At 37.6% G+C, this 27,824-nt stretch overlaps 1 long non-coding RNA gene across 1 annotated transcript in view; it reads right to left on the bottom strand.

The window, feature by feature from the left end:
• Positions 1-312: 312 nt before the first annotated feature.
• Positions 313-27,824, bottom strand: part of LOC103279392 (uncharacterized) — a 62,583-nt gene continuing 35,071 nt past the window's right edge. Inside the window, exons 3-4 of the long non-coding RNA XR_506750.2 lie at positions 20,994-21,087; positions 313-1,566 (exon numbers count right to left, since the gene is read on the bottom strand). This is a non-coding gene — a long non-coding RNA (uncharacterized LOC103279392). The remainder of the gene's footprint in view (positions 1,567-20,993; positions 21,088-27,824) is intronic.

Here is a 27,824-nt window from a genome sequence, read left to right as displayed (position 1 = left end):
TTCTCAGTGTCTATGCCACAGTTTTTAAGGTTGGCTTTGAGCCTATCTTTAAATCTCTTTTCCTGCCCACCAACATTCCGTTTCCCATTCTTGAGTTTGGAGTAGAGTAACTGCTTTGGGAGACGGTGATCGGGCATTCGGTCAACGTGGCCAGTCCAGCGGAGTTGATGGCGTAGGAGCATTGCTTCAATGCTGGTGCTCTTTGCTTCTTCCAGCATGCTGACATTTGTCTACCTGTCTTCCCAAGAGATTTGCAGGATTTTCCTGAGGCAACGCTGATGGAAACGCTCCAGGAGTTTGGTGTGACGTCTGTAGACAGTCCACATTTCGCAGGCATAGAGCAGGGTTCTACAAATATGGTAGCTTTTATTGCTATGGGGATGGGTGAAAATTTCCCCTCCTACCTATATCAATTTTTTTATTTACCAATCTTATATTGTCATGGACACTTGACTAAGAGTGGTGCCTCCATGGTAGGTATTGGAGGGAGATATGAACTAGTAATACAACTTCTGGCCGGGCTGTGGCTCAGGCTGGTTAATAGCCAGCTGCAATAAATCACTATGACCAAGAGGTCATGAGTTCGAGACCAGCCTGTGTCAGAGTGAGCACCCAATCATTAAAATTAAAAAAATTAGCTCTGCTCAGTGTTGACCTAAGCAACCTGAAAGATAGTTGCATATATCAAGTAGGAAATTTAGGGACCACTTATGTGGGGAGGTTAATTTAACTAACTTACAACACCATAAAAATCATCCAGCAATGTTTGGAATGAGGATATATATATCCATCAAGGTGTCACAGTGGATGATGAAGCAGCTGCTCCCCCTGTGGCCGGAATCGAGCATATCCTCAGGAAGCTAGAAGCTGGAGAAGGTTAAATTGTGTCTGTGTCTCTGTCTCTATGTTCATATGGCATTGAATGTTTGCCATGTATGTGTACATTGTGATCCGCCCTGAGTCCCCTTCGGGGTGAGAAGGCCGGAATATAAATACTGTAAATAAATAAATACATAAATTTGTGTAGGATGGGAATTTGGAACTCCTCCTGTGTATCATGTGCTTTTGGGAGTGGAAAAAAAAACTTCCTGCCCTTAGGGCTGGTCTCTGGGTCTTTTGTCCTCAGCAGGGGACAAAGTGGTTTGGGGTAGTCTTCTGGTTTATTAGCTAGACCGAGGAACAATGTTAACTTTAAGAGATTCCTCTCAGGAACTATGGTGTTTTTGCCCAGGGAAGGCTGGGAGCTCTGATCTGGGAAGATTGACTGCTCCTGCTGCTTTTACCTCAAATTGATTTCCCCATTTAGATTTGCTTATCACTAAAAACAATTAAATAGGTAATCGTCAATAAAGTTGTCCTCATTATATCCCATCTTCTGTGTCTGGTTTCTTTATTCTTTGGTCCTGTTGTACTTCACTAACTTTATAAAGGATAACCAACGAAAAGCGCCCCAAATATCAAAGAAGTTTAGAGGACACACTACAAGCAAAGCTCAAAAAATAAGCACATCAAACCTTGAAGAAGAATTTTGAAAATCCAGGACAAGTACATGGTTTCTTCCACAATCTGTAAAGGGAAAGAGCACAAGGCAGTGAGGCTTTGCAGGAGCCATTTTTGTCTTCATGTGAATTGTCAAAAGCAACAAGACTGGACTGAGGAGTGATATATGCCTCCCATCACTTTATATTTCATTAAGTTGTAAACTGCATCCAGACCCATTTTGAAAGAAAGGCAAGGTCATAAATCAATCGATCAGCCAAAATATAAAAATAAATATTTCAACATGGACTTGGAAGTGTCTCCTTTGATTAAGCAAGTTACATTTATGAAGGAAGCTAAATGTCCTCCAACATTTCACAGATGAAAACTAGGATATCTGTGGCAAAGTAAGATCAGAATGTGTTCAATATGGTAAAAGTTATTAATTAAGAAAGGGCACAGATGCCAGAAGAGGCTGCAGGACTTTGCCTGTACCTCTCCTCTTCTCTCATTTTGTTTCCTTTTGCTCACTTAATTGAGTTAAAATTACTTATGCATTTCAGAGAAATTCAGAGAAGGGGAGACAAACTGGGACATTTTAATGCACTTAAAAAGTAAAATGATAAGAGTAATCAGGTTTTCCCCTGACATTAAGTATGGTCGTGTCCGACTCTGGGGGTTGGTGCTCATCTCCATTTCTAAGCCGAAGAGCCGGCGTTGTCCATAGACACCTCCAAGGTCATGTGGCCAGCATAACTGCATGGAGCGCTGTTACCTTCCAGCCGGAGTGGTACCTACTGATCTACTCACATTTGCATGTTTCTGAACTGCTAGGTTGGCAGAACCTGGGACTAATAGTAGGAGCTCATCCCGCTCCCTGGATTCGAACCGCCAATCTTTTGGTCCGCATTTTCAGCAGCTCAGCGGTTTAATCTCCTGAGCCACCTGGGGCTCCCTGCCTTACTAAATTGGTAATGTTTCCAGTGTACAGCTGAGAGAATTTCTGGAGTATCAAAAGAGTTTATAAATAATAATAAATAATAAAACTGTATTTATATCCCGCCACCATCTCCCCAAAGGGACTCGGGGCAGCTCACAAAAGCACACAAAAGTGCAGCACACATAAAATACAACAGTATGTGACCAAATAAAATAACAATGTAAATGTACATAACAATTTTACACAAAACATGATAAAACCCTATTTAAAAATTCAGTAAAAATGCACCAGTGGCTGTGGATATAAAATAGGCTGTATTCAAATATAAATCCCTATCCCAGACTTCCCCTTTTCAGCACAAGTACAAAAGTTTAGGAAACTTCATAATACCCAAAAGTTAAATATTATCACATTCTTATTTAGCCCTAAGGAGATGGACATTATCAATAAGTTAAATTACTTTCAGTTTACTGAGGAGATTCCGCATAACTGTGACACAAACATGCACACTTACCATCCATACATAATTAAAGTGTAAAATGCTGTCTTTGCTTCATGACAGCACATTTCACTATTCTTATAAGTAGTGAAATATTATTCTACCTTTCGGGAAATTCACAACTTTTGTACAGGCTTTATATTAGCTCATATGTAATTAAAAGCCTTTCACTTCCTTCATACACAACAGAGGAAAAAGTCTAAAATACAAGAACTGTGCTGATTTTCTCCAATTTCATTTAAATATATGATTTTTAAAAAATCTATTAAAATATCAAAGATGTGAATGCATGTAAGTAAACCTGAAATGAACTCTTTGGAGGAATTATGATACACATGGACTATTTTATTACATGCACTATATTAATGCCAAGTTGTTCACAGGCAAAGGCAGACTTAACTATCATTTTCTGACTGTCACAGAATATAGTGGGTGGAAAAATTGAGCATCCGAATAGAGATTTATTTCACCGCATAAATCGTTTGGGTTTCAGGGGCAAGGGGTTTGGTATAGAAAGGCACCATTTAAATGAAATATTTATCTTATCTTTTTAAAATACAGATTTTGGCTGAAAAACACTGACTGCTTAATGAGAAGGGTAAAGTTTAATGAATATATAAAAGAACTTCTCATAAATACCGTAAAATTCAGTAACAGATATTGCCAGTTTAAATTAAACCAATAAAGTACAATAGAAAGGGCAACATAAAAAATTGATTGAAACAAAATGAGGGATATGCTGAACACGTTGAGTACAGTTGGTGTTTTTAGACCTTTAGAATATATATGAAATGAGTCAAAGGTGTCAGATAATAGAGAAGGGCAGATAATGTGACTTGCCCAACTGAGTAAAAACATTGAATATATATTGTGACTGGCCAGGTGACTGATAACCACTTGAAAGTTTGTTTGTTGCAGTTTTGGGTAGGTGTAGAGATAGAGCTATTACAAAGAATTTTACTTAGTGTTATAAATGTCTGCTCAGCTAAGATAGCTCAGTGGGACACATGTAGGGCTGAGAAAATACTCCTACATTCATTTTTAAAAACTCTCAAGTTCTTTCTTGTAGGATATGACATTCATTGTCCTTTGAAAATTCTAGAACAATATTGGAATGAAATTGTCCTCCATTTGTGCCTGTCAAATGCATAAGGCACATGCATTTCCAACATGGATAAAAAACATGTTGCATCTCTGAATTGTATAGATTTTATGGATTAATAATATATCAGGAAAAAAAATAGTTGGCATTAATGACAGAAAGCCAATTGAGACTTTTAAAAATAATACTGAAAATCCTTGGTGTTTCTTTTAAGTTTATTTCTTTATTTCATCATGTTACACTTTTTTGTTCACAGTGTTTTTTGGGGGAAAACAAAAAAAACAGACTTTCCTATGAAAATTGTGTGTTTTGCACAAAAATAATGCTTTTACAGAAAACAGTGTGTGTCCTTGGAAATAGTGATACTTTAGGAGTTTTTTCCTTCAAATTGTGTTTTTGAATTCATGTATTTTGGGACATAAATGTTAGAGGTGTACAAAACATCGGACGTCATTTCGGGTTTTAGACAAATTCAGCACTTCATAGATATAAACCGCTGAAATAAAACATTGAAGCACCACCACCCCCCCAACTCAAATAAAACAAAACGGATCTCTGGGAAAGTTCCTTAATTTCATTAGTGTATCCTAACCATTTTTCCAAATTGAAGCAAACAATCTCTCACTGGGGATGATAGGGTTGAGTGCAGCTAAACTTGCTGCATCACATGTTCTTCCTCAGCCAGTCACAGGGCTGGTTGTCCCATCCATTTTCCTCCCCTGTTGTGAAGAAACTTCAAGTCAAGAAATCCTTGCCACCTGCTGCATCTGTTCCCCCCCCCCCCCCGCAAGCTGTCTCCTTCTCTCAGTAGAAAAGAGAAACATGTTTAAAAAAATAAAAAAAAAATCAATGCATGAGTGAAATGTTCTGAAACTTGGGAGGAACAATGCCCTAAATATGTTGTGTCATCCCCATTGTTCAAGGAGATCCCTCTTATAGGTTTTTTTTTTTTTTACAAAAAATATTTGTAAAAAAATAAAGTCCCCAAAACTCAGTTCAGGAGTTAAGCATTCTGAAACTTGGGAGGCTTACAGTGGTAAGATTGTTCTACAAGTGTCCCAAGTTTCATCCTGATAGTAATAAAAATGATGGAGAAACAAGCCTCTAAATTTCACCCCTTGCCACCAATGGAACAAAACTAACAAAACTATAACAAAACTTCAGAAATGTGGATTCAAAACAAAATAATAATAATAATAATAATAATAATAATAATAAGAAGAAGAAGAAGAAGAAGAAGAAGAAGAAGAAGAAGAAGAAGAATCCACTTGATTTATATCCTGACCTCTCTCCAAACAGGACTTGGGGCAGCTTACACAAAATGCCCCACCCCCTTGAAGTTTTTGACATATTTTAAAGGTGAAACAGAGCCCATCTGAATTTCAAAATGAAATTCAAAACAAATTTTTGCCGTTTCGCACACCTCTAAATGTTTTCCAAAAAAACCATTGGAAAACTGCACAATTTTTTTCTCTTCAATGTTAGTCTTCCCAACTGGGTTTCCTGTTTTTTTTTTTTTTTCTCAACTGGTAAATCATTAACAGCAATTTCTTCCCCATCCGTATTCAGCATCCAGCAAAGTCAGCCTTCTTCTTCAAAAACTGTCATTTTTCATACTACATTTTCAATATTTAGTTAAAAAGAAGTGTTGAATTAATTGTTGGGACATAGAGAAATTAATCAAATTGACATTTTGGAATACGCTTACTAAAGTTGGAACTGCTGAAGCTATATCAGAACATACCGATGAAATCCATATTTTCTGAAGTTAGCATTCTGGTTTGAAACTCAGTACATTAGTACAAAATTCATAATCTAACAAGGATGTCTGTATTGTATTAGAGAAAAACATGGAAAAGTGAGAACGGATTGTGATTGTCATGTATACTAATATTCACACTCCCAGACTATCTAGCTATCTATCCATCCACAAACACAGTATACCTCCATTGGCATTTGCAGGGAATATCTTCCTGAACAGCTTCTGCTTGAAGTTATCATATAGTCACATCAGAGACCCAAGAAACTTCCTAGAGAAGTATCACCTCTAGGGACTTGATAGGTCCTTCAAAGTGAGTCTATGGTAATTTCCAGAAGAATCACCTGGAGAACCTAGAAAATTTCTAGAGGTTACATATTTTGTTGAATGTGAGTGGGGAAAATCATGGGTGCTTTTCCTGTGACTATGGGGGTCAAACTGTAATTTGCATGTGTACTTTTCTGGCAGTGTCACATAAATGCATACTGAAATGTATGCAAACTAAAATGAACCTCTATTGGGAGAAATGGGAAATTTGACAAAACCAATGTAAGAGATTCATCTATTCCTAATTAACAGTTTCTCCTTCTGATTCCTTTTGCCTTTTGTTTATCCGCATCACTGAAATGTGTCCCCTGAAAATATCACTCTCATTGAACTGAAAGATTTTATTTATTGTTTCTTTAAAAAAAAAATCAGCATGACCTACAATCCTCAATTCAGCCACAATCCATTAACCATATAATGTTATATGCCAGATGTTTGGCTTCCAGAAGCAAAACCAGGACATTGATAGAGTCCCTGTGGATCAAGCTTACTTTTGCGCATCACAAATTAGGAAGCTCTGCCCTGATAGCACTAGTTCCAAACTTTATGTTTTTTTAAAAAAACTCAAAAAGAATAATGATCTTCAGGACAGAGAGTTCCTAACAATATTATTGTCTGGACATTTCCTCATAGTATTATTGTCTGCCTTCAGGTTCCACAGCTAAAACTGTGGAATTATCAGTAAAAGCATTATTTAAAAATTGTTCTCACTAATTAAATTAAAGCTGCTTTGGGCTTGCTTAAATGCAAATTAATTTTTCATGGTAGCATCATATTTCCAAACACCTGGAGGGTGGAAATAAGGCAGTGCATCATTTGTAAATTTAATAAAGGTTTAAACCTATAAAATAATAGGAGAGCGCTTCAGAGTAGTTCCACACTGTTGCTCTGCTGTTCTCGCTGAAGCCACTTAAGCCTCAAAGCTGCTTAAGAAATCCACAGTGGAGGAAACAGGTTTGTCGAGAGAGCGGCACGACCTTCAATAGTATTTTTATCCTTCTGAGAAAGGAGTGGATAAAAGAAAATCTGTTAAGAAGGGAAGACATAAAGCCCACAGGCTCTACCATACAAGAGGAGCCAATCCTCAGTAAAGCCTAAACCTCAGGGCCAATTTATATAGCCACCTAAGAAGTACTCATTTTGATCCATTATGAACTCCTTTTCTGTCCACCTGCAAAATTAGAGAAGTGGATCCATTTAATTAAAAAAGGTAAAATTCATGATCAGATATCTAGCGGTTTGAATTGAATGTCTATAGATATCCCCATTAAGGATGCAGGTGTGTGCAGTCCATTTTATTCCTTTTCATGTCCTGTCCATGCTTAGTTCACTGGTTTTTTTTCTTTTTTAAAAAAACCCAACAACTTTGAGGACAATATCCTTTTCCTCTTGTCTTCTCCAATTTCCTTACTTCTACCTTTCCCTGAAACTAGGATATGAGGCATATTATAAATGCAAACAAATACATCCATTTTTTAAAATTTTCTGTAGATGTTGATGCTGCTTATATTTAATGTTTACTTATTCTTTGTACTGCTTTTAAGTATGCTAAGCATGTTTTTCACAAATTAGGAACATGCATATTTTCCCCCAGGCATATCCACAGTTGAGGGTTCCGGATCCATTCTGCACACATTTCAAGAAGTGCTGACTCTGGTCCCTTCTACACTGCCATATAATCCAAATTTTGAAAGCAAACAATCCAGATTATCTACTTTGAACTGGATTATATGAGTCTACACTGCCATATAATCCAGTTCAAAGCAGATAGTCTGGATTTTATAGTAAAGGTAAGGTAAAGGTTTCCCCTGACGTTAAGTCCAGTCATGTCTGACTTTGGGGGTTGGTGCTCATCTCCATTTCTAAGCCGAAGAGTCAGCATTGTCCGTAGACACCTCCAAGGTCATGTGGCCAGCATGACTGCATGGAGCGCCGTTACCTTTCCGCCTGAGAGGTACCTATTGATCTACTCACATTGGCATGTTTTCGAACTGCTAGGTTGGCAGAAGCTGGAGCAACAGCGGGCGCTCACTCCGCTCCCGGGATTTGAAGCTGGGACCTTTCGGTCTGCAAGTTCAGCAGCTCAGTGCTTTAACACACTTCGCCACTGGGAATTTATATGGCAGTGTAAAACAAGACCATAGCCCCATGCTCAAACCTCTTGAAATTAAGGGCCCTTCCTGACAGACCCAAAATGTGAGACCTGTCTCACTTTTACTGGAGGTGTCCAAACGATGCCTCAGGTAAAAGTGATTTTTTTAATCCAGTTTACTCACATTATGATATCACATTAATTTGACACCTGAAAATATCTGTACCTTAAGCTAAGGTCCAGACCTTTCCAGGTGCTGAGCCTGTGGGGATTGACTCCCAGGTCTACTTCTGCGATCCCGGGGTCAATCCCCACAGCCATCCCAGTTCTTTGGCTTCTGCAGCCAAAAGGAGTGGGAGGGAGCCCACACTCTCCCCTACAGCCCCCATTTACCCCTTAAAATGTACCAGAGGGGTCTGCTGGGAATGCATGCCCCTCTGCAGAGTACTCCTGACACACAAAAATGGTGTATCAGGAGGTGGGTAGGGGAGGAGAGATTTCCCTCCTCCTCCCCTCCCACGTCTGAATGTCTTTACAGGTCTAAAAAACTAAGGTTTTTTGGGGAAAGTGGGGCTTGAGCCTTTGGTTGAACCTGGATGGCATCTAGTCAGCCCTCGAAGGAAAGTCGGGGTTTTGCATTGGAGATAGTGACTGAAAGTGGGTTATTTTAATTCATTTCCTCCCTGATTTTAAGGAGTCCTTATATCCTAGGATCTGGTCCCATATCTGCTTATCTCATATTATATGGCAGTGTAGACTCATATAATCCAAAACAGATAACTTGGGATCAGATCCTGGGGTATAAAACAGTGTATAAGGGGCCTAAATTAACTCCAACATTTCTGAAACTCTCAGTTTATCACAATGATAATGTTTTCATTTATGGTTGTTACTCTCTCCCCACCTTTTTTGAAGACATACAAGACATAACAAAAAATGCATTTGCTCTGATATGTCCATCTTTCCTCTCTTTCTTTTCCATTCCCAAAGCTTCATTCTGCTAGGGAAATTAGGTGCGGGGAGAATTATTTCTCTCAGCAAAGCTCATTAAGGAGAGAAGCTTTTAAAGGGAAACATTTAGAATAATGATGTCGTCTCTTTTTACTTTGTAGATGGCTGTCAACCATCACCATTCTTTTGCTTCACATGTAGCTTCATTCAGTAATTGGGACTGTTATGATTTTACACAACCTTTAGCATATGGTGTGTCTGGACTTTTACCTCCATTGTACTAGCTTTTTGTTAATTCTTTGATTCTATGTATAGATTCTTGCATTTTCCCCCCAGAAGGTCTACAATAATTTGAAATGCTGTATTCTGGCTCAATAAGTTTCATGTGTATTATTATGAGTAATAATTGCATTTGAAAGGTGTACTTCATGAGTGTCTACTACAGTACAAAATATTGTTTCTTGCAAAGGATTGGATGTATCTTATCACTTTTATATTACAAAATAGCACTTCCTAAAAAGTAGGTATATAACAAAATGTGCATATATTGTTCCACATATTGCTCTGTTTTCATCTCTTCCTCTTGTTTAAGATTTTTTTAAGTCCCTAAGGTATTAAACATTATTAAGACAGGCTGTGAAACTAAATACTCCATTTCTCCAGAGTAGAGAAGACAAACTGTTTAAAACATTGCAAAAACACCCATATTTTTCAAGTGTTAAGAGACTCTCGTGGGAAGAATTCTACACTGATCAGAATATTCTAAGTTTGAGTCCTGTTCTGTACCAAAAAAATGCAGTTCATTTTCACAGAAAAAAATTATGTGCGAAGCAATTCTATGTGAATATTGTTTTTGAAAATTAGTCCTCAATTGCAAACAGATTTTAAAATTGTGTTTTTAAAAACTTTCTTTTAGCAGGAAGCATGGAAAATGGAAATAGGAGAATACACAAAAAGTATAGACTTCCTACAAAAAAAGACAAAACTTGAGTTCCCAAGTATGCTAAAGCTATTAGAAGAATTGGAGAAGGCAAAATTGCTAAAATTCCTCATTGCTTCCTTTGATAAGCAAAGAAGAAATACATCCCTAGATAAAAGATTTGGCTTGTTCTATGGTAGGGAGATGGATTTCTATTTTAAAAAATAATAAACGGAAAACAAAGTTATTCTTCTGCTGCCCTGTATTATCTTGAATGAAAATTGATAAAATTACTGAGTAAGTTATATTTGGGATTATCGTTCTAGAGAAAATATGTTATTACCGATTCCCAAAATGTGTGTATCTTAAGCCAGTCCATCCAAATATAAATTAGAATTCTTTTCATTTTAGTCTCCCTGTAACATTTTATTAATTTCAGCAAATTTTATTGGACATCAATGCTATCTGACAGGTGTTTTGGTAATGTTTTACTTCAATTGTGAAACTCTAGACCTAAGTTTTGTAAGGTTTTAAACTATTCATCAACCAAAATTCCAATGTTCCAATGTGCCTTTGATTAATCTGGTCAACAATTGACTTGGCTCTTCTGGCCCTAACCTTATATCTGGCTCTTTCATTTTACTATCGGTCCCACCCTTGTAGTATATTGCACAAGCCATTGCACCACCCTCTCAGTTCTGAACATGCCCACTGTGCTCGGCTACTGGTTGTTGTTGGTGATGGTTTATGGTTTTATGATGTTTTATTTATTTTTTTTCATGTCAGGAGTGACTTGAGAAACTGCAAGTCACTTCTGGTGTGAGATAATTGGCTGTCTGCAAGGACATTGCCCAGGGGATGCCAGATGTTTTGATGTTTTTTCCAACCTTGTGGGAGGCTTCTCTCATGTCCCCGCATGGAGATGGAGCTGATAGAGGGAACTCATCCGCACTCTCCCCAGGTTGGAGCAGAACCTGGCAGCCTTCAGGTAAGCAACCCAACGCAAGTCACAAGGCTTTAACCCACTACGCCAATGGGGGATCCATGTTTTATATGTTTTAAAATTATTGTAATGCAATGTATTTTATGGTGTTATATTTTAGTTTTGTTTTACTGGGTTTGATCCCCATGTAAGCCACTCCAAGTCCCTTCAGGGAGATGGGGCAGGATATAAGAATAAAGTAGGACCCTGTTTCCCCTAAAATAAGACATCCCCAGAAAATAAGACCTAGTAGAGGTTTTTCTGAATTGCTAAATATAAGTCCTCCCCTGAAAGTAAGACCTAGCAAAGTTTTTGTTTGGAAGCATGCCCGCCGAACAGAACACCAGAGCATGCAGGATTGGTAAATGTAGGTACCATAGAGTGTTGTACATGGAAATATTGGTAGTAACAAGAAATTCTTGATAGGATTCAGTTTGTCTGGTTATGCTGCTTTGTGATAACAACTACTGTACAGTATATAATAAATGTTCATTTTTTTGTTCAACAATAAATGTGAATTCTTCTTCTTGGAAAAATAAGACATCCCCTGAAAATAAGACCTAGTGTATCTTTGGGAGCAAAAATTAATATAAGACACTGTCTTATTTTCGGGGAAACACGGTAGTAGTAGTAGTAGTAGTAGTTGTTGTTGTTATTTTACCCTCTATCCAGAGAACACAGGTTTTTTAAGCAAACAAAAAATGCACATGCGAACAATTGAATAAAATCAATTCAGCCCCATACATTTTACTGAATAAATGTGTTTTTATCATAATAAAAGTAAAGTAACATTAGCACCAATTGGGACTTCCATAACTGGGGTGCCATGATAGAGAAGGCTCTCTCCTGTATTCTCCCACAGCATTTCCCCTGATTGATGGGACACCAGGAAAGGCTTCTCCAGCAGATCTTGGGCAGGGCTCTCCTTCAAAAATGGGTCAAAATTCAAGAATTGATGGTCTAAGCTGTTAATGTCATGATTAGCATGAATTCAGACCAGAAACATATTGTTAATCAGTGCAATTCCTTTAAAATATGTATTATGTGATTTTTTTTGCTTGACATTCAGGTGAACAGTTTAGTTGCTGTATTTTGTATTTCGCTTTAGCTGCAGTTTTCAAGTTATATTTAAAGGAACCCCCTTCTAGAATCCATTGCAATAGCTTAATGGAAAAGGTTACTAATGCATGGGCTACTGTGGCTAGGTTACTCCTGTCCAGAAAAGTTGGTTCTAAGCACTATGAACCAGATATTCCTCTTAAGTGCAACCCTATACAGGACAGGTAGTTTACCTAATATCCAGACCCAGGAACCACCAATCCATGTGACCTCCATTTCTTCAGCATTTAGATTCACATTTATTGGGCATCATCCAGCTCCTTACAACTTCCAAGCACTGATCTAGCACCAACACATAATTGTCTTACTTTAATGACAATACTGCTGGCTGCTGCTGCTCAATCGTTTAGTCGTCTCCGACTCTTTGTGACCTCATGGACCAGTCCACGCCAGAACTCCCTGTCGGCCATCACTGCCCCCCAGTTCCTTCAAGGTCAAGCCAGTCACTTCACTGCTGGCACCTCACCCCAAAATTCCTTACAAACTCCCCCAGTGGCTTCTCCAAGATATTGAATAGCCCAGATATTATGAGTTCCACAATTTTATGACCACAAGGCTTAACGGAAATTTCCCCTGCTACATTCTGGAACTGATTTCACAGATAGGAGCAGAACTATTGCAACAGAATGCTTCCTACTCTCATTCACTGCAAGTGGTCCAGTAGGATACCATGGTGAATGGTATCAAAAGTTGCTGAAAGATCCAGAAAGAGCAACAAGGTAGTACCTCTCCCATCTTTCATCTGGGATAGATTACCAGTCAGGGGTGCAAAAGAATTCAACTCAAGTGAATGCTGATCCTAATGTCTTCTCAGTCAGTAGAAGGAATCTCAATCTGACAGTACCATTTCTCTTACAGCTGTTTAGCAGGATTTGGACTATGAATAAAATTCATGAAGAAATCAGTTCTAGAACATATAGTTGCTTCAAGGGTTACTTTAGTTGGGTCTGAATGTAGCTTTCTTTAATATATCAAGATGAGCACCATACAGTTAAAAATAGGTCACCTTGCTTCTTCAAAGAGAATCTTCAATAAGTGCACATGAAGGAAAATATATAAATAAATATGTCAGACTGTAATAAAAGATTTTGAATATTCCCATGGGTGAACATCTCATTTCCTTTTTATTAACTGCTGAAGAACAAAACAAATGACTTCAAACACCTTTAAAGTGAGCAATCTTTTATTAGGAAGATGTTAAAAATGATTCTTTTGCTTCAAGATGGAAAACTCTGTACCCTATCAGCTTTATACAAAATGGACTTTCAGACACAAAGAAAAGAAGAAGTCACATAAAAGTTGTAACTAAATTTCTCCTTGAGTAGCCTTTTCAACAAAACTGGGGACCATATTAAGAATCTGGATTTCAGTAAGGCCTTTGACAAGTTTCTCCATGACCTTCTGGCAAACAGACTAGTCCAATGTGGGATAGGCAAAACTACGGTTAGGTGGATCTGTAATTGGCTAAGTGAATGAACCCAATGGGTGCTCAATAATGCTTCCTCTTCATCCTAGAAAGAAGTGATAAGTGGAGTGCTGCAGGGTTCTGTCCTGGGCTCAGGGATGCTTTGAATGCGATTTTCCTGGTTCTTGGCAGAGGGTTGGACTGGATGGCCCACAAGGCCCATTCCAGCTCTATGATTCTATTAATACAAGTGGAAAAGAAAGTTTCCAAACCAAGATGGAGTGCAAGCATTGCCCACAACTCCTTATATTGCCAGACAGTTTTGCCTAAAAGAAAATGCAGAACTGAGATTGACAAGAGATATGATTAGTAACATTTCACAGAGTGAATACAGTTTCACACCACCTACTGTGTTGTTATGTTTTAGGATATCTTTAGGAAACGTTAGCTTACCAGAGATATGCAAAACACTGCTCTTTCACACACTTTTTAAGGATACTATGATGTTTGAGCATAATTATTAGTCATGTACTATGATGCCTATAGGACTCATAATAGATTTTTACATATGCAATAAATAATCAAATAATTGGTGAGTCACATGATACTGGTAGGTATAGGTAGTGAAACATCCAATTTCATTTGTTCTTGTCCACAATACAGTTTCTGGAAAGCAAACACAGACCTCATGATTATCAAAGTCTAAATTTGTGAACTTGCAATGCAGAAGCAAAAGCAATGAGTTCAAATGATGTGTGCATTACAAAAAATTGCCCCCAAGTAAATACAAATCTTCATATGGAAAAAAAAATTGGGAGTCAGAAAACCAATTTGAAGACAATTCAGAACAAGAACTGAAGTGGGATTTGGGAACTCACCAGATCTTGAGTTTTTGTGTTGAGATTTATAGATCCACATTGCTGGGCACACAAAATTAGTAACAGTACCAGAGGTGACTGTAACCTGAACCAGAGGTGGCATACGGGCTAATCTTTGTGAATAAACAGTACACAGATTTCAGTGAAGGAAACTACATAGTATGTGTACACACAGAGTTTAGTCATGGTTGATATTCATGAACATCTTAGGCATCATTTTGCCTCAAAAACATAATGGGTTTTATAACCAACTTTCATTTCCCACAGATAGATAGATAGATAGATAGATAGATAGATAGATAGATAGATAGATAGATAGATAGGTAGATAGAGATAGATGATAGAGGATTCATATGCGATTCTTTTCTTGTGTGAATGTAAGAGAAGTATAAAGATAAGTAAAAACTATTTGCTATAAGAAGTATTTTCATCAGTCAATAAAATATAGTTCATGATAAAACATAAAAGAGCTAATTTAGGCCATTAACTGCAACATAATGCCAAGTATGTGATGGCATTTTATTTTGAATAAACAATGTTAATGGTACTGCAGGTGAAATTTCACCTGCTGTTATTTTTGAATTTATAACATCTCGATGCATACATTAATCCCATCATAACATTACTTTTTATTATCATTATTGGCACCCAAAGGTATGCTAATTTGTTTTCATTAAGTGCATTTGTAGACAGTGGCACAGGATAACACGATAACATGTCTGTGATACGCAGTTGTTAAGTTACAGGAAAATGGGCTGAATAGAAATTGAAAATGCAATTAACCTTCAAAGCTTTGCTCAAAATCCAAATAACATTTGGTTGAAGCAATGCCAAAAAAAATCACATTGTCTGACTATTTACAGATAACAAGATGTGTTAGATACTGAGTTTACAGATATAGTTAATATTTTCTGAATCTTGATTTAAACTCTCTTATCCACATGAGCTCCTACCCTGAGGCTAGGAGGTTGAGTAAACAGTCAGGGTTTCCTGACAAAAATAACTATGCTTTTAACAACATGCTGGCAAGGAATAATTCAACAGATGCAGCTTTGCCCAGGGCACAACATCATTTTACTCTCATACACAAAGAAGCAATTTTGCTTAATCTCTCATGTTCTTCTAACCAATACCCAAAGTAGTGCTCATAGTTTGCTGCCAATGATCCAGTCTAGTAGATGTGAAGTGCTATGGTTCAAAGCCATGATTAGTCAGCTTATTCTGATTTTTCTCTCAGCTGTGAATTTTGATAATTTTACCATTCGGTCATGTTAAAGGTTGGGACACTAGAAAACCTTCAATGAGCCATCTAAATAAACTCTACATTGACACTGATTATTTTCCAAAAGTTCCCCAGTCACAGTGAATTAAACAAATGGTCAAATATCCAGTAATAAAGCAGATGGAGATAGAGGACAGTTGTTGTCTACCACAGAGAATATTAAACCCAAATGTGCTCAATTTGTATTTATTTGTTTGCTTGACCTTGTATATAATCAATGTTACTAGAGGACCGGTTATGGACTGGAAAATGGTGAGTAAATTTGGATGGCATGTGGTGACACATCTGTGAATCACATAGTCATCTGAGATTTCGCTAAGAAACCTTGTTAAGCATCATTTTCTGAAGCATTTCTCTCACTTCTTGCTCCCTCAGTAAAACATATTAGTATATGGAATAGTGCCCATCCCATTCAATTCAAAAGTCAATGTTGATGTGAATTTGATCAGACAGAAATGTTGGACCCAAAGACCCAGGGAAGTTGTAGCTGTCACTGAACACATATGTGGTCATTATATCAATGAAATAGTGGAAGGCAGGGTGCCTTCCAGCTTTGCTTCTCTAATGGGTCTTTATGTTAAGCATCCCATTGTCCTACATGTCAAAGGTTTTGTTAGTTATACAATGTTATTCCTATTTATTTGTACAGGCTTTGACCTATAGATGCAGATCTAGTAAAATTACACATTTAGAATAAAATAAAGTAAAATCATCTTCAACTCTTCCCCCCCCCCCCCACCACCACCACCACCACTATATTTGCAGCTTTACAATGTCCTAAATATTTCAGTGAGGAGACAATTTCCATGATAAAGGAGCAACATTAAACACTTTGGCAGAGTACCTTTGTAACTAGTTGCCAATGACCTAAGGAGCTGCCCCCCAAAGCTCATCTCAAATTCAAGAGAACTGATCTATGTGAACCTTCTGGTTGTTACAGCATGGTGTGAAGGCAGGAGGGGACTCTACTGCACTGTGGCTCATGGAACCTCAATCAACTGCACTGCATGTATGGTTAGGAAATTCTTCCTAATTTTCAGGTAGAATCCACTTTCCTGTAATTTGAACCCATATCTCTGAGTCTTTGGCTCTCATCCCATTGAGGTTGAGAAGCATCTTCTCCTCGCTTTTCTACGCAGCCGGCAAGCTGCCAGCACGGAATTCCCTGAAGCTCATCATGTGATACAGGGCTACTTCTGGTGGGGCTTCATTGGGATTCATGCCAGCAGGGTGCTGGCAGTTCAGAGAAAACGAGCCCAGAGGAGTCAAGTGCACACCCAACTCCTTATAGAAGCCAAAGAGAAAGTGGGAGGAGGTGGGGACAGAGGGAAAATGTCATGGGAAGGGATCCCACTACCCCCGACAGTAAGGGAACACAGGATGAGGTTCTGGACACATTCCATTTTGTCAATATCTTTCTTAAACTGTGGTGTCCAGAACTGGACATAGTATGGCCAAAGCAGAATAGAGGGTCACCATTATTTCCCTTGATCAAGACACTATACTCCATTGATCCAGCCAAAAATACCATTATTTTTTAAGCTGCTCTATGACACTATTGGCTCATGTTCAACTTGTTGTTCACTAAGGACCTCATCACATGAGGAATTTTTAGCATCCTAGGAAATGTCTGCCCCAGTTGAGCGATGGAGTCTCATATCACCCATCACACGGAGTGTCCTCACTTCTGACGGGGCTCAATTGCTCTACTAGGGTGGCATTCACCCGCACAGGAGCTTCCCCTTGTTCCATTTGGAACAACAGGGCTACCAAGGGGATAAGCAACATGGTAATGCTTCCCCACGTGTGATGAGGAAGTGTCACTGCCAATTGGAAGGGGTACAGGGTGCCGGGATTGCACCACTTCCCCACCGATTCACTCATCAGTGTAATGAGATCCTAAGACTCCATGATCTTTTTCACATAGACAACATCCTAAAGACAAATGCTAGTGGCAGCTAGAGTGAATTAATGAAGCTTATATACATGTTAATTTATCATGTCCTTATTCAGTGTCATCCATCTTATTTGGGACTATCAAGTACTTTACGGTGAGAAGGAATCTTTCTTTAGGAGAAAATTTTCCATCTTTGCTACCCTATGCTGAGAACATTTGCATTCTTATACTCCTATCTTTTGTGGATACAGCAGTATTTTAAAAAAAGGTTTTATGCAAAAGACAATGGTTTAAATTTGTTATTTGAAAAATCTTCTTTCAACATAATCACATTTCTGAATTTGTGACTAAATGATACCCTTTACTCAACACTGAATATATTGTCCCTGGCCTTCAGAATGAAATAATGTATATATTTGCATCTGTAAAAAAACTTTCTGGGAATATTCCCTTTGAACTCATCACTCACATTTGTTTGTGATTCTGATGTCAGATAATCAGGGAATCCACTCCTCAGTTTATTCTGGTATAAAAGCTGGTTTTCAGGTGAGGACAAGATTCAATTCAATGATAGATTCTTTAACATATTCACTAATACTATAGTAGAATTATTACCCTACTAATTTGAAACTACCAGCCTCAACTGGTTTTGTCTGAAATTTGTCAGGAGAGAGTCCCACAAATAAGAAAATGATGCTATTAAAGTTTCATCTAATTCTGTCAAAAACAGAAATGTTGTAGGTATTTTGTATTTAGAAGGATCCTAGTACCAATAACACTGTAACATCTCTGCAGAACAGTCAAATATATTAGCAAATTATATGCAATTATTAATATAATTGAATGAAATTCAGTTTAATTAAAAAGTTGAATTAATTCATAGGCTTCCTATCCTATGATACTCAGTCAGAGACACAAAGCTTTCCAGAACCTAGATCCCTGCTAAAACCAAATTAAATCAAAAGGACTTTTGCATTTGTGTTGTATAGGTAAATTATGCAATACTTTCCGTAAATCTCAGATGCCAGCTACACTGCCACTATAATGCAGACTGCAATGCAAACTACTTTATATGGCTGTGTAGATGGGGTCTCTGATACCTTAAAGTGACATCTTGAATTTCAGAATCAATTGTCTTGAGACCGATGGCAGGTCTAAATAGCATAAAAGTCCAGACTCACACTGAGTTGTCTTTTGGCTGTTACCAGAAAGATGTGGAACTACAACTTAGGTAGTCACTAGAAATTATGGGTAAAAAATGGAAATACAAGGTACATTAAGGAAAGAAAATAGCATTGAACTGGGCCACATCTAGGAAGGGGTTATTCATTTCAAAATTTCAAAATGCTAACTGTTTTCATCAGTTGTCTAATGTTTACTAAATACAATAATTAGTATTAAGCTGGAACAAAATTACATTAAAATTAATCTGCAAATCCTACCTTGCAGGAGCAGGGGTGTATAAAATAATAATGGCAGCATCTTTTAAAAAATACAATTATATTACCCGATGATGAATGACCTATGATGTTTTATTGTTGTTAATTGCTATCAAGTCAGTTTTACGGCATTCTGTTGCCATGAATAACAGCCTTCTAAGGCATCTTGTCATCAACGACCCTACTCAGATCTTACTGACTCGGGGTGTGGATTTCTTGATTGAGTCTATTCATTTGGAATGCAGTCTTTCTCTTCTTCTTCTTCCTTCTACTTTACAAGCATTGTTGTCTCATATAGAGAGTCATCTCTGATATGTCCAAAGTAAAACAGTATCAGTTTAGTCATCAACTTCTAGGGAGAATTAGAACTTGATTTGCTCTAGTGCTTATTTATTTCACTTTTTGGAAGTCTAAGATGGCTATAGAACTCTTTTCCATCATCTCATTTTTTTTTACAATCCAGGATATTGTCTAGCTCCTTCATAGCTTTCTTTCCATGTCCTTGTCTTCTTCTGATTTCTTGACTGGAGTCTCCGTGCAGATTAATGATTGAATGAAGATATGGAAACTCTTGAACTGTTTCAATGTCTTAATCATGTTTTTAAAGTTATGGAAATTGTATGTAGTTGTTATTTTTGATTTCTTAATGTTTAATTGTACATTTTGCACTTTCTATCTTGTCTTTCTTCAGTAATGATTCCAAGACTACGATTTTCTGCTAATAATATGTTATTGCTGGCACATCATACATTGCTGTTGATATTCTTTCCTTTAAATTTCACACCTTTTTCCTCAGTTGCCTCTAGTCCTGAGTACGTTAAACATCAAGATAACCAAATGCTGTAGTAAATCCATTTCTTTAAGAATGATTTTCAATTATTATGATCTACAGAATCAAAGGTTTTGCTATAATCTATAAAGCACAGGGCAATATTCATCTGAAATTCTTTAGTGTGCTCCATTATCTATCTAACATATGTTTGCAATATGATCCCTAGTGTCTCTTCCATTTCTGGATCCCCCACTTTTGACATATTACGTTTCTGACTCTATATGTGGTAAAAGTCTTTGATGTAGAATTTTGAACATTGCTTTAATAGCATGGGAAATTAATGCAATTGTCTTGTGATTACTGTAGTCCCTGGTGTTGCTTTTCTTGGAAAGTGGAATGGATATTGAGTGTTTCTAATCTGTCAGTCATTCTTTTGTTTTCCATATTTGTTAGCAGATTTTAACTAGAGTACACTCTGTACCTTGAAGCCATTCTACAGCCACGTGATCTGTTCCTGGTGATTTCATTCTCCCAAATACTCTGAGTGCAGCTTCCACTCACTTTCTTCAATTGTTAGTTCATCTTTAAATGTTTTTTCTTGACTGAATATGTCATCCTTTCATCTCTTTTATACAGTCCTTCAGTGTATTGTTTCCATTGTCTTTTTATTTCTTATTGCTCATGTAATATGTTTTCCTGTGTCTCTTTCTGCACAATACTAACAAGTATGGTGCCACTGTAATCTCTGAGAGATCCTCTGTCAATGTCATTTCACACAACTGCTGTTGCACAGCACATTTATTCTGGCTCTTCAGGAAAAAAAATCTATCTAACTTGGGATACCCTATAAGCAGCATAATATTCTAACTCTACATTCATACATGAACATATGAATAGTACTCAAATATAGATTTCTGGGGGTTTGCCTTGCTTTTGAAGGCAACTAAAACTGAGTTTGGGTACTTCATAAGAATTTGGAACTGGTATGAACTGAATAGAATGTCCATATTAGTCTGAGATGATTCTTGATCTTCCTGAAGCTTTGAGAGGGGCATAGTTTGAACAAAATGGACCCACTTTCCGTAGAGATGAAATAAGATGAGATTTAAATTGACTTTAGTCTATAAACTTCATCACATAGATGTACTTACCTATCATAGGATGCAAAATAACCTGCTGGATCCCATCAAATGACACACAGCCACTTCCAGTGAGGCTTCCTCCTTGAACTGTATGGGAAGCATCCTACAACAGAGCAAGGAGAAAATAGGAGACTTCCTGTGTTATCTGTGCCAGCAACAGGGACAGCACAGGGAGAAGCTGGACAGCAACAATTTCCCCCGTGGGACGGGGACGGCACTTCTGGGCATGCATTAGGGCACTTAATGTGATGAGGTCATTTGTCTGTATGCTTGGAATGTTGGGGTGGGCATAAATTGGGAGAGAACAAATTCAGAATTTCATTAATTTTGTGAGTAATATGCTATCCATAAGTTGATTGTGCATGTGAATATTTGATAACATAGTGAATTATTAATGCATTACTATTGATTTAAGAGACATAAGACCCCCACTAAAATGACCAGATTGACCAGGTCAATCTCCAAATCCCTTCTCGAATTAATATTTCTGCAATGAGTAGGTATCACACCTTATGGGAGAAATTCTGTTATATTGGGCTGAGTTTTCTTTAAATCGTTATACTGTAGGAAACACTATGCAACCTCTTTTAGTAACCAAATGTACTAAATAATAATCTTATTTTAATTTCATGCTGGGGGGGATGATAAGTGCCTGTTAAAGATGTATAGAAAATGAAGTATAAAGTTTGATAAATTTATTACAACAAGTCTTGACAATGTGTTTTATAGAAGAAGTATTTTCTCTTGGCTTTTACAGGTGTCCATTGAGTGAAAATGCAAATCTCAATATCAATTAATAAAAATACAAAATAGAGCAATACTTTTTAAATGAACAGAAGGTAAACCATTTTATGAAATTTCTGCAGAGCAGTTAGCAAAATAATTTCTGCTATTATCTTAATATCAATAATTTTTGCATATTTTAATCATCTGGTTCATGCTTGTAAAATGGTTGATCCATAATGCTGACCCTCAAAACCAAACCATTACAGAGGTTTGGTTGGATAGTCACTTGGGTTTGCTGCATATCCAAATTTGCAAAAAAGAGCTGGTTTGAAGCACTTCCTTGTGTCGTGCTTTTACAAGATGTGCAAAGTTGATTTGAAATAACAGTAGGAGACCTGTGTGCATTTGACTTTCGCTCATATTATCTTTGATAATCTTTGATCCCAGTCATTCTGGCTTGGACTGATAGGAACTGTACTTCAAAAACATCCGGAAGGAAGAGGTCCATGTCCTTTTGGGAGACTATTAGTTTAACTAAAATAAACTGGATTTAATCTATAGCTTAGCTAGTAAACACCAGCTGTTTAAACAGTATCCAAATATACTCTATAACGATCTCTATGGACCCATTCAAAGCATCAACAGCTGCAAGTTTGTTTCCCATTTTCCTTGTTTTCTTTTGCATTCTAGCTCCCAAACATTTCTTGAGTCTGTAGAATGTTAGGGAAAGTATTACTTGATTTGAGTCTATTTTCATTTCCCCCACTTACCTTTTATGTTTAGCAGATGTTGGTAGAAAACAATTAGGCAATGATCCAGAAGATTTTAAAACCTCCCACAATAAATTATAGCACAAATATATGTGAAGAAAATCTGCATTAGACATTTTCTCACAACAATTATGAAACAATTGCCTAATAATGAAGTTTCTACATTTCTTTTAACAGATGGCCAGGAAGTGAAAGTACATCAGATCATGGTTAATCAGCAACCTTAATAACCATGGCATTCACAGCTATCAATCTGTTGTGTTGCTTTAAAAGTTGGTAAAAGCTGTAGTTGATGCCAGCCTAGGATCAGATGAACATTTTACATAATTCCTGAGTATAAGAATTTCTAAGCATTTAGGACATTAACAGCTTTTTTTACCATACCACCATGAGATTTTTTTTGTTAATACATTGAGCATATAAAGCTGCAAAACACTAATTCATACCATCATTCTGTTTATCTCGAGCCTGTATATTCTTACTGGAAGCTATTGTACAAGGTTTCAGAGGTTTCCATTTCATCCCAGCTATGCCAGTGATTCTTTTCCTTGGAAATATTAGGGCAACAGAACAAGAAGTCCTCATAATGTAGAGAGTGTTGCATTTTACTAAATCATGGCCTCTTCTTATTAAAAGATCTTCTCTTTAATATACAGTTGTCCCCCCACATTTGAGGTTTTTATTTTTATGGATTTGTTTACTTGTGTATTTTATTCAAATGTTATTTCTAAGAATCTCTGTCTCTTCCAGTGTGCCTTTATAGTCAACTTCATCTAGTCATGCTAGAGGATCTAGAGGTTTCTAGAGAGAACAAGTAAGATTTTATGATTAGCTTCCATCATAGAGGCCGTGGTGGTGCAAAGGGTTAAACCACTAAGTTGCAGAACTTGCTGATCGAAGGTCGGCAGTCCGAATCCACGGAACGGGGTGAGCTCCTGTTGTTAGCCCCAACCTCTGCCAACCTAGCATTTCGGAAACATGCAAATGTGAGTAGATCAATAGGTACCACTTCAACAGGAATGTAGCAGTGTCCATACAGTCATGCCGGCCATATGGCCTATGGACAACGGCAGCTCTTTGGCTTAGAAATAGAAATGAGCACCAACCTCCAGAGTCAAACCCGACTAGACTTAATGTCAAGGGGAAAGCTTTACCTTTACCTTTCCATCAGAAGTCAACCACAGGTCATGGGGGAGACCTAGGAATTCCAAGAGGGTGCTCACTCAAGTTAAAAAAAGTCAGCAGATTCTTTATTCATGTTTTTCACTTTCACAGAAGTACTATTCACAGAAGAAAAATCTTCTGTTTCAGCCCTCCTTTTTTGCAAAATATATAAACAACAAAATGCAACAGGTACATTAATACAATTCTTATTAAAATGTTTACATATGTTTTTTATAAAGACAAAAATGAGCCTTTGCATATGATAAGAGGCAGAAATTCAGGGACATCGCTTAGAACTCTTCTGGTGAAAATGCCATAAAATGATGGTGCTGTGTGTATGAATTTCTGCAATAAAACACAACTATAGCAGCCAGGGTGAGAGTTAACATTGCTTTTATTATTCACTTTTAGAACATCTTTTACTCTCTTATTATTATTATTATTTTATTTTTTACTATTTGTTATTTATACATCTTTATTGCAGCAAATGCAAAAGAATAGGTACAGGTAAAGGTTTCCCCTGACGTTAAGTCCAGTCATGTCTGACTCTGGGGGTTGGTGCTCATCTCCATTTCTAAGCCAAAGAGCCGGCGTTGTCCGTAGACACCTCCAAGGTCATGTGGCCGGCATGACTGCATGGAACGCCGTTATCTTCCCGCTGGAGCGGTACCTATTGATCTACTCACATTTGCATGTTTTTGAACTGCTAGGTTGGCAGGAGGTGGAGCTAACAGCAGGCGCTCATTCCACTCCTGGGATTTGAACCTGGGACCTCTCGGTCTGCAAGTTCAGCAGCTCAGTGCTTTAATGCACTTCGCCACGGGGCTCCTGCAAAAGAATATCTTCCCTCAATTTCCAACCCATTCACAGCAAAGGAACAGGGCATTTAGCCAATTTTAGAGGGCACACACATACAAAATTATCATTTGCATGAGTAGGGAAACAGTTTACACACAACAGTCTTGCTTATAGAAAGCATGGTTTTTGGGGGAAAAAAATTAACAAAAATGAGTTTCCATACCAGGTGTCCTATCAGCCTTATGAAGTCCAAGTTTATTATGGGCAATTTTCTACCATTAGTGCTTTGAGAAATGCATTCAGCTCTGTTACAATGTTTAAGTTAGAAATCCAGGCTTCCAAGGGGATGTTATAATAATACCACATCAATTAACACAGCACTGCAGTATTATAGAATAGCATGGCCTTTATTGTAATACTTTATTGATGTGACAAACACCAAGGAAATATGGCCATGTATTTTAATTATGTTTTGACCCAAATCTATATAATTATTTTATATAATTTGGCCTTTTAAAAAGTATTAATATCACTAGTCCATTGCTTAGTAAACATATCCCCTATGGACTGTAGCATCTTCAGCTCTATTTTGCACACATGCACCAATAACTTTTTTAAAAAATCACTCCACATTTATTTCAAATATGATTTAAATCAAAGCCTCATTCTTTCCCAGCTTGATTCAGCATCAACTTACAATATGAGTTAGTGATAAGGAAGCATCTTTCATGTAGGTGTTGAACTCTGATATTAGATGTGTTTTTCATGCACAGCTGGAAAGTGAACTACATGGGCCTTGAGTTATCTTCCAATTCTATGGTTTTATAATGCATGTGAAACTGTTGGGACAATGTGGAAATTCTATATCAGAATTATAATAATAACTAATATTGTTTGAACCATGTAGATACAAACACCACTACATCTGTCATTTTATACCCCCTTCCCCCTTGGAATAAGACACAGATAAACAGGCACATCCCTGTAGTATAATTCCAGATTGCTGGTAAATGTGCATTCATATTTCTCCTTCCAGTTCACATCACAAAGGAGTTTACATCAAGTTGCTTATCAGATCTTTTGGGGTTTTTTTGTGTTTTGCAGAGATTCTGCAGATCATTTCCCATCATTCACAAAAAGCAGAGAGCAAAGACAATAGGGGCTCATTGTCATTGGAAATATTAAATACATTTAATCTCTCTCCTACTGTGTTCACATTGTTCCAGCTCATAAAAATCCTTTTTTTTTTAAATAGTTCGAGTCCTTGGTATATTTAGTTTGCATTAGGATGAGTTGTCTCTCTTTCTAGCAGTTTATTCCATTATGTAAATGATGTGTGAAGGAGATAATATAATATATTTGACTAAATATGAGTCCCAAATTCAACAACTAAGAAATGTGTTTTGCCATAAGTTGTTATAGAGATTTTTTTTTTAAAAAAATATCAACTGTAGGGAACTGGTATAACTGATATTACCAACAGATTTGCATTGAGTTATATAGGTTAAGGAACCAATCAATGGCATCATCAAAGAGCTTTGGACTTTCCTTTTTTATAAATTAGTCACTGCTTTCCTATAAACTGGCATGTGCTCTGCTAAATAATTAAGCACCATATAGCTATCATCTATAAAAAAAATCTACCTGAATGTTAGCTGCACTGAGCTGTATCACTGAGCTCCACTAAACTGTATCTCCTTATATGTGCCTGCCTGTGCTCTAATATCTTCAGGGGAAAGTTTTCTCTAAGGATCTCATGATATTGGCTACCAGAATCCCTATGGATTGTGGGGAATCTGGCAGTGCCTGTTGGGGGGTATGAGGTACCCATTGCCCCACGCCATGCATTGCCTGACATACCACTAACCCCATCCAATAGTAGGAAGCATCCACCACCTGATTCCCCCCCCCCCCATTGTTGCCAATGCAACACAGGAATCCTTCTGTGTTGCCGCTGCAGTGGTATACACTGGTTCAGCTGGGATGGGAGCAGGTGGGCTGAAATGGCATATGTCGCTGAAAACAGCCCCATCCAATGAAGTCGTTAGTCCCATCAATGTAATGAAATATATAATGTCATGAAATATGTGTGGGTATGTATGAAAGATGAATGAATGAGAGTTAATAACTTTGGAGACACCATTCTAAAAGATTATGGCCTGCAATGACAAACTACCGGCTTGCTGAACTGTAATTAAAAGTTGCTAATGAGACCTGAAATAGTTGACCTGCCTGGTAAACTGTGATAAGAACTGTGACTGATAAGAGAAATGTTGACATCAAGTTAAGGAAATGTTTACAACTGTTAAGAAGGAAGTCAACACAAGGCCAACACCAATCAAGAAGAGTCAATATCTGGTCCAGGAAATTGAGACGGAGCCAGGATATTCCAGGATGGAAGACGTCTATCATTCATTTACAACTTTGGAACAGGATCAGCAAAATATTGCTATGTAAGTGACCTTATGACAATCCAGAAAGTTGGACAGAAAGTGACGCTGTTCACCTGCCATGCTCAGTGGAGATGGTGTATGGGAGTGTCAGTTTTGCAAGGAAGCAGTCTGGATACTTGCTTCCTTTTTCTCAAGGGAAGAGGAAGGAGTGCATTTTGGAGTCATGATACGTGTTTCAGGGAGTCAGTTCTGTTGTATAGAAACAGGGGTCTGATTCTTGGCATTGTTCTTAGGAAAAAAAAGATGCATTTTGAAGTTTTGAAGTTTTGGAACTATGTGTTGGCAGGCTGCAAAGGGCTTGGTCTAAGCAGGTGCTTCTCCAAGGAGGGAGAAAATGATATGGTAATATTTCGATTTGTGTATGAAGATGAATGCATGAATATGTGTGTGAATGCTGAGTGAAATTGTAAATCTCCCCTTTTTGTCTGTTTGTTAGCCAATGTTACTGTAGGTTGTTTGTGAATCCAATTTAGATGCATAGAATTTGTATGTCTGTATGTCTAAATGTTGTTCTGGAAAAGTTCTGATATACCTCTCATACTGAAATTGCAATAAAAGAACCTATGCTTTAAACTTATTGAAAAATTATTCATAACATCACCTTCCATGATACATCTGGTGACGTTATATGTTGTAGCCCAGCTTGCACCTGAGCTGTCAGGTGAGCCTTATGAGCCTTGGGATGGACCTGTTAAGCCTGTGATTGTACCTGCACCTAACTTGTCAGAAGACTCAGGGTTGGAGCTTAGAATTCCCATGCAGCCAGATGGGTCTGCTGGTTCTGAACACCCAGAGATAGAGGAGGTTGCTGGCCCTGAGAATTCTGGGAACAGGTACATAATGGTTTCAAGCAGGCAGCTTGAACCGCATTCCTTGGAAGAGTCAAGATCGAACTTTCTCTTGCCAAATGGGCATTTCAGTTGTGATAA

The sequence above is a fragment of the Anolis carolinensis genome, chromosome 4, assembly GCF_035594765.1.
Source record: "Anolis carolinensis isolate JA03-04 chromosome 4, rAnoCar3.1.pri, whole genome shotgun sequence".
Lineage (NCBI taxonomy): Eukaryota > Metazoa > Chordata > Lepidosauria > Squamata > Dactyloidae > Anolis > Anolis carolinensis.
Note: the sequence above shows the minus strand (reverse complement) of the source record. Positions and strands in the feature narration are given on the sequence as shown.